At 36.5% G+C, this 9280-nt stretch overlaps 1 non-coding gene across 1 annotated transcript; it reads left to right on the forward strand.

The window, feature by feature from the left end:
• The first annotated feature begins 8078 nt into the window (after positions 1 to 8078).
• On the forward strand, positions 8079 to 8197 carry LOC144450397 (5S ribosomal RNA). The gene has a single exon (XR_013482238.1). It is a non-coding gene; the product is annotated as a 5S ribosomal RNA (ribosomal RNA).
• The last annotated feature ends 1083 nt before the right edge of the window (positions 8198 to 9280 follow it).

Raw genomic sequence — 9280 nt, forward strand, 5'->3', positions numbered from 1 at the left:
ACAATTTTTTTTTTAATTAGGTCTTTTTTGTAGTACACTCACGATATTGACGAGATGTCAGCGAAAATTTGGCATTCACATCCAAGAAGTGTTTTGACTCTGTGAGTTGAAAATTTTCTTTACTAAGTAAGATCCCAGAGTCCATGAATATTCATTCATAATCTTACACTACGCTACATTATATTTTATTGTAGGAACCACCATGTGGACTAAGCAGTGCTGTACCAGGATACCACTACAGTCCTCACAAAACATCTATGAGTCCTCTCTTCAGAATGCCTGGACCTAAACACATGTCGTGTAGTCTGACCAAATCACAAAGTTTACCATCACGGTGTAGTACGGCTGGGCCAAGACAATCAGATATCAACACGCTAGGATCAACCCACATGCCATCAGAGTGTAGTGTGGCAGGACCAAAACAAACAGATATCAACACGCTAGGACCAACCAACATACCATCACGGTGTAGTATGGCTGGACCAAGACAAACAGATATCAACACGCTAGGATCAACTAACATGCCATCACAGTGTAGTACGGCTGGACCAACCAACATACCATCACAACACACTATGTTTTCAACTCCTACAAAGACATCTTCTAAAACTTATCAATGTCAAACAAAACCATGTGTTGCCATGCCAGTTACAGAAAGATGCCAGAGTACATCAACCACAAATAAAGGTTGTACACCTGGTCTTGGATGTGAGATACTATCAGCCAATGATAGAGGTTGTGCACCTGGTCATGGATGTGATGCATCATCACAAACCAATGACAGAGGTGCACCTGGTCTTGGATGTGAGACACTATCAGCCAATGATAGAGGTTGTGCACCTGGTCATGGATGTGATGCACCATCACAAACCAATGACAGAGGTGCACCTGGTCTTGGATGTGAGATGCTATCAGCCAATGACAGAAGTTGTGCACCTGGGCATGGATGTGAGATGCTATCAGCCAATGACAGAAGTTGTGCACCTGGGCATGGATGTGAGATGCTATCAGCCAATGACAGAAGTTGTACACCTGGTCATGGATGTGACACATCTTTAGCCAAGCCAATAAGCCAACCCAATGCTGCAGTTATCAAACCAGATGGTGCAGTTCTTTACCAGTCAACCACATTGCCAGAAGATTGTACCACACAACGTTCTGCTCATCAGCTGTTTTCTTCATCACAGAGTCACAACGCTTTACAGAGGAATTCATCGGAAGCATGTACAAGCCCACCGATTGCTATGGTACATCCTTGCATTGCAAACACTAAAAGTGATGACACTAGTCTAGAGAATGGTGTACTAAGAGGAAATATCAAGTCTGAACATGAAGTTACTTCTGTTGCAGAGGTTCAAAATTCTGCAACTCTAACTGCAACTGATAACCAGACTTTCAATAACAACAACACACCTCAGAGAACAGCAACAACTGCATCATATCCCACCATGCCAACCTTGCAGAACATTGCGACACCACACATGTTACAGCAAACCATACAGAAACGTCAACAAGAAAACCAAAATAGTACTTCCGAATATCCTTCCATGCTTTCACCAAATACTGCATATTTACAAAACTATAATTCATTGTACAGGGCCTACTTTTCTGGTCTCGGTGGCGTACCACTGCCATGGCAGATGATGGCAGAACAGTTTCTAACTCCAGGTGTGACACCATCAGCTGTCCAGCCAATGACAGATCAGTTTTTAAGTCCAGGTATAATGCCATCGACTATCCATCCAATGACAGAACAGTTTTCAATGCCAGGTGTAACACCATCAGCTGGTCAGCCAATGACAGAACAGTTTAGCACTCCAGATGTATCTACTTCTGTTCAGCCAATGAGGGAGCCATGTTTACAACCACACAAAACAACAACTGCTGTCCAGCCAATAACAGAACAGAGTTCAACACCAGGTGTAGCACAAACTACCCAACCAATGACAAAGCCGTGCTTACCACCAGGCATAATACCATCTGCTGTTCAGCCAATGACCTTTCCTCATGGTGTTGCTCAGAACACTACCACTTCTACATCATATCTACCAACTATAGCTGGTGATAATTTTCCAGATAAACAAGTTGAGAGTCAAAATCATGTCCAAGGTGATGACTTATTTAACAGAAGAGGAAATATTTATTCAAACTTGTCACATGTTGGAAATATCAGCAACTCTCAAGCACAGTCACAGCTCTCTGCTCCTCATCAGCAACCAATTCCTAGTGGTAACCAATCAGTAGTGGCAGACACAGGTGTACAGTACCCAGGTGCACATGTGCTTAGAAAGGCTTGGATTGGTAGTCAAATGTTAGAGAACACAGGTGTACAGCAACCAGGTGGAAATGTGCTTAGAGAGAATGTAATTATTGGAAATGTTGAGTCTGAACCAGGTGTGGCAATGACTAAGTTGGAATATGAGGATGACAGGATAAAATTCTTGAATAATGGTAAAGAAAAGAATAACTTGAGAGACTTGAAAAGTGAAAAAGACCCAAATCCTAAGATTGCATTGTTGGATGAAATGACAGATATGAATGAAGAATGGACTGTTCAGGTAATAATTTGAACTTCGCTTTTCCAAATAAGGCATTGCACATCACCAATTGTTACCATATATGGAAATTGTAACAAATTTTACCATAATTTCCAAATATGGCATTGCACATCATCAATTGTTACCATATATGGAAGTTGTAACAAATTTTACCATAATTTCCAAATATGGCATTGCACATCATCAATTGTTACCATATATGGAAATTGCAAATAATAATTGTATTACACCATATCACTTGGTTACTAAATATGGAAATTGTAACAAAGTTTACATAATGTCCAAATATGGCAATAGAATGTATCACTTTGTTACCAAACATGGAAATTGTAACAAATTTTATCTACTTTCCAAATATGGTATTACAAAGTATCACTTTGTTACCAAACATGGAAACTGTAACAAATTTTATCTAATTTCCAAATATGGTATTACAAAGTATCACTTTGTTACCAAACATGGAAACTGTAACAAATTGTATCTACCCTTTCCAAATATGGTATTACAAAGTATCACTTTTTTACCAAACATGGAAACTGTAACAAATTGTATCTACTTTCCAAATATGGTATTACACAGTATCACATTGTTACCAAACATGGAAATTGTAACAAATTTTATCTAATTTCCAAATATGGTACTACATAGTATCACTTTGTTACCAAACATGGAAATTGTGAGTTCCAGATTGGGAACTCGTAGGACTTTACCTCTACTTATCTGTAGTAAAATGACTTGTTTTTCCATTCATAGCTGAGCAAGAAGGCAAAGAAGAAGAAAAAAGCACTTGAGATAAATGATGTAGAGATAAATGAACAACAACAAAACAACGCAAAAGCCACAAACAGTTCTGCTCGTTTCAGTAAATTGATTGAGAGGCTGCAAGAAACGTTTCCAGATACTACAAAGTAAGAATAATTATCCTTTCTGTTCTAGTTCTTGAATAAGCCATTGCAGATCAAATCTTATTGAAGGAGCATGAGATGATAATTATTGCTTCTTTAAGTTCTTATCATGAAAAAAACCATCTTGGAGTATGTTATTTTCTTTATTGTCTGCAAGTTAAACTCAATAACCCATCACAGGCAATTCTGGGCATTTTGCCAGATATATCAACACACTTGGCATTGTGCCAGATTCATATAATCTATTCTTGGCATGTTGCCAGTTTTTGTACTCTAGATCATGTGTTTTGTTGTTTTATTTTCAAACCAGAGAGGTGTGTGCAAATGCTGTAAAAGAAGTAAGACAAGCACACCTTGGATCACTGAGTGGACTTCCTGTAGCTACTATTGTCAAAGAAGCATCGAAGTTCATCAAAAAACGCATGAAGGTATTATTATTATTATTATTATTTATTATTATTTAATTTCTTAAAGCGCACTACACTACGTCTCAGTGCTCTTTACACAACGAAATAGAATTGCATATTCTATTTCGTTGTGTAAAAGGTACTGATTAATAAAATACTAAAAAGATGCCATACTTTAATAAAGTACTACAATGCGTCATACAAAAAAAAAAAATATGGAAAAAAAATAATTAAAATGCCATATACAAAGCGGAGAGAGCAAAATTAAAATCTTACACTCCATAATGAACTTTAAAAAGATGGGTTTTCAGGGTGCGTTTAAAAGATTCAATAGAACAATTAGGAGTGATTTTATGTGCAAAAATACAGCCTGTGTTGTACACATATTGCATATATTACTATACAAACACAAAGCCATACAAATAACATTAAGGGGCACAAAGTGAGTTCGTACATTTTTGGGTGTAATTTTTACTGCAAATTGACAATATAGTCATAGCATATTGTACTTACTGAAGTATTCTTAACATGGTCATATGAATGAGGATTGGGTATTTATTTTTGATTTTTGATTTTATAAAACAATTTCATCATGGCTTCCTACTTGGGAAATCAATGTGAAACAACATAGACCAAGTCCTTGTTTGTAATTCAATAAATTGCAAAAGATTAATAAATTTGTAAAATCTTTTTTATTGTACGTACAATGACAAACATTTTACACATTTTTGGCTTTTTGGCTACTTATTGAGTTACAAACACAGACTTGGTTTTTGTTGTTTCATTTTGATTTTTCAAGTAGGAAGCCATAATGAAATTGTATAAATTCAAAATCCAAAGTAAATGCCCAAACCGCATCCATACAGCCACTTTCAGCATCACTCAGTACAACAATGTTCAGCCAACTGTATCTCTTAGCCTTTCTCAAGCTGTGCTAAAACTACCTACAACAATGTTCCACCAACTGTATCTCTTAGCCTGTTTCAAGCTGTGCTGAAACTACCTACTAACAGCATGTTTCTCAAATTGTTGATAAGACCAAGGCTGGCTAGTCACTCCACAGATAACATGACACACATACACTCACTCACTTCACTCAGATGGTAAACAAACAACTCCAAAATTTGATGTTAAATTAGCAACTAGAACACAATACAACATTGCAACTTTGTTTATTATACCAGATTAGATGTCCCCCAGTGTTGATATCCTGAAGACTCTACTAAAAACACCACTGGTGAAATGTACATTAATTAAACATCAGGGAGTGAAAGATTATACTGTGATCAATAGAGAAACTTGCTGCTAGTAGGTAGTTTTAGCACAGCTTGAGACAGACTAAGAGATACAGTTGGTAGAAGATTGCTGTAGTTTTAGCACCGCTTGAGACAGGCTAAGAGATACAGGTAGAAGATTGCTGTAAATTGACTAAATTTACAACCTAGTGTTACAACATAAATAATATGAAGTGTGGGCCTATAAATTATTCAACTTTATTCTTTGTAGGCATCCAACCATAAATCAGGTGCTGCAGAGTATGTAACGGAGGGAGGTAAGTTTTTATGTAAAAAGAAACTTTGTAAATTAAAAAATAGGTGAAAATTATCATTCATGAGAGATGACGAAACCCTGTAGTGAAACAATACTACCAGTTTTAATGTTGTCGTGTCTCCCCCCCCCTCTCTCTCTCTCTCTCTCTCTCTCTCTCTCTCTCTCTCTCTCTCTCTCTCTCTCTCTCTCTCTCTCTCTCTCTCTCTCTCTCTCTCTCTCTCTCTCTCTCTCTCTCTCGCTCTCGCTCTCTCTCTCTCTCTCTCTGACATTTTACTTAATAACTGTACTATCACCCAGTTTTACTGTGTTCATCTCTAATTCTGTGACATCTCTCTCAATGACGTACTCAATAACTGTACTATCACCCAGTTTTACTGTGTTCATCTCTAATTCTGTGACATCTCTCTCTAGGACATTGTACTCAATAACTGTACTATCACCCAGTTTTACTGTGTTCATCTCTAATTCTGTGATATCTCTCTCAATGACATTGTACTTAATAACTGTACTATCACCCAGTTTTACTGTGTTCATCTCTAATTCTGTGACATTTCTCTCTAGGACATTTTACTCCAAGATCAACACTACCACCTCGGTTTCAAAAACATCAAACTATTACCAGCAGCGTAAGTAAACTGTGTTTTTTTAATTGTAAACTAATGTCATGTCAATTATATAGAGGAAACACTGATGAAGAATAAGAATCAAAATTTTCAGTGCACTCGTATGTTTCTCAGCTGATCAAGAAAAAGTATTCTGAAATGATGTTGAACAAAAAATATGGAATATACACTCTGGTCGTTCTACACCATGACATTGTGTGTCAATGCAACGATAACGCGTATCTACGTCACTAATTCTGCTGTGTTTAAAATATGAGTCAAAACATTCAAAATTGTTATTACTTTCCCTGATTTTTCTTTGATCTTACTGACGCTGGTATAATTATGTTATTCTCCAATATTTGTCTTCATTCATCCAGAAAGTATTCTTCTACAAGTTCTAGTGACTCATAGTGACAAGACCCCTTAGGTCACTTGTATTTTCCTTAGCTGAATGAAGAAATATATTGGGGATTAACATCTAATGATCATTCCAGACACTATATTTGGCTAGATGTCTTAATTACTCTGGTCCTTCAGTTATCTGACTCCTAGCCTTGCCAGGGGTAGTGACTGGCACAGACAATTAATCCTGTATTCTCTGTTCAAATGTATTTTTCTTGGCTTGTGCAAGAGAATTTAATTTATCTAATGTACACTAATGTACCCATATAGAATTGTCAATTTTCTATACGGTTGTAATAAAGTTATATCTAATCTAATCTAATCTAATCTAATCTAATCTAATGTACTGTTTTTCTGTCATCTAGCAGAGAGCTCTCCTTCCTAGCATTGAAGATGATGAAGAAGATAAATGTGTGATCTGTTGCTATGGTTTCAGTCTTGGACCTACCAGAAAACTTGAATGTGGACATATTTTCCATGACAAGGTAAGCAAAGTAAATTTTTTTAGTCATTGTGAGTTTGCAAAATTATGACTTCTAAAGCAAAGAGAAGACCCAAGTATTTTGAGAGAGAGAGATGGATAGAGAGGGAGACAGACAGACATGCCAGAGACAGCGAAACAGATACTGAGATAGTGAGAGATAGAGGGGAGGGAGAGACAGACAGGAGGGTAGCAAAGAAGAGAGAGAGAGAGAGAGAGAGAGAAAGAGAGAGATATGGAGAGATGGGGAGTGGGGGAGAGAGAGACACACACACACAGACAAACAAACACACACAAGGGGAATAGTAAGTTTGTGTAACTTTTACCAACATGTGCACTGTACTTCTTTCCTGACCCATATGGACAAAAAGACAAACACCTAACCTCACCTAACCCCATACCATCCCACCCCTAGGTTAAGACAAGTCTGAAGAGACCGTTGTGTGATTTTAATTTACAGTAATCCACATAACAAAACACCACTGTCTGTCTGTAGTATTTTTTGACAGTGATATATCCACTCACTCAATGGCTCAGTGCCAGCTGACGTGGTTAGACCTTTCACATTGTCAGCTGATGTGGTTTGACCTCTGACCTCATTGTCAAGTCGGTTGTCATTCACAGCTGATAGAGAAAATAGTGCAGAATGTTGACATGGTTATGCAAATTCTGAAAGGTCATTTAGTGCTCCAAATATGGACGTCATTAACATATCACATAGTGTTGTTGTTTGGTTACACTTTATACAGCATGATCCATTTTTAGTACGAGTTAACCTCAGGGTAGTTTTGGTTTTTTCAGCCAACAAAAGGCCTGTTAGACTGTCATTCAGAGGTTGAGGGGGCTCTTGGTACGTCTAAAAAATATGGCTCTGTATACGTAAGATGACCGATGTTTGAACTCAATTTTGTACCTACTTCCATAATGACATTGCTGTTCCATATAAGGAAGTAATTACCATGGTGGCTGTTCCTTATAAGGAAGTCATTAGCTATACTATAACACGTTGTTGAATGGACTACAATGTTGTAAGGACAGAGCTGTGTTGACAACAGTGAAATACTCAACTATTTGTGTAAATTCTACATTAGTTTGTGTAAATTGATTCAAATTACGAAAGGAATAGAACTTTAGGAATGTTTATTGGCCAATTTTCAACCATTCCCTGTGCCTACGGCCATACTACGTAGAGAACACCGGTTCTCGTCCGATCACCGAAGTTAAGCTGCGTCGGGCGTGGTTAGTACTTGGATGGGAGACCGCCTGGGAATACCACGTGCTGTAGGCATTCTCTTTTCATAAATATTTTTATGCCACGGTCTTTTTTAAGCAATATTATACTATATTTTTTGTTAATCGCCCTCCATATTGTTTGTGTGAATGTTGGCAACTGCTTTTTTTTTTCCTTTTTGATGCAATCTTAGCATTTTGTATTTGTTATGTATTCTATCACCCTTACAATATTATATTATTTTCTCATTTTTGATCATTTTTGTTCCGACACAAAAAACTAAACGAAGCAATGAATGGCTCCAAAATCATTCCTTCAGAAGTTTACACTCGATATCATGAGTTTGATTGACAAGTTCATGTAAATATTGATCAAGTTGAGGAATCAGTGTACTCCTATCTAAAACTTGATACAGTGCTAACAAATGTTGATATAAAGATAGAAATATTTACCACTCATTATTCCTAAAAATTGTTGACATGTTTACACAAATACTCAACAGTAGATCTAAAGTTATGAATGCAGTCATCTAATAATTTATATAAAAAATTGTAATGACTTAATCAAACTCTAAAATTATACACCTGATTTCAACTTTCGTATAATTTTTTGATGATTTTAAAAGAAACCAAATGATGACATTGAAGGAGAGATATCCTGAAAATTGTTTCTCGTAAAATATGATTGATTGACTGATGTTTGTTGTTTTGTTTTCTTTTTTGTGTTTTACAGTGTATATGTCAGTGGGTGATGAAAGAAGACAGGGTATGTCCTATCTGTAGAAGTATGGCTTTACTACCAGAAGAATTCCCAGTTTTAAAGTAAAAACTATAAACAAACTGAGTGAAATAAATACCACTCTGAGAAGAGTTCCCAGTTTTAAAGTAAAAAATAAAACATAACCAGGGTGTGTCCTATTTGTAGAAGTATGGCTTTACTACCAGAAGAGTTCGAAGCTTTAGAGTAACAATACTCAAACATAACCAGGACTTAAACCCACTCTGAATACAGTTTTAAAGTGAAATAAAATAATTAAGCTGAACTAAAACTTAGTTATAAAAGAGTTTTTAGCATTAAACGGAGAACAAAAATATGTAGAGATCAATCAGTCAAAGAGTGTCCAAACAACAACAAGAAATT

The sequence above is a fragment of the Glandiceps talaboti genome, chromosome 19, assembly GCF_964340395.1.
Source record: "Glandiceps talaboti chromosome 19, keGlaTala1.1, whole genome shotgun sequence".
NCBI lineage: Eukaryota > Metazoa > Hemichordata > Enteropneusta > Spengelidae > Glandiceps > Glandiceps talaboti.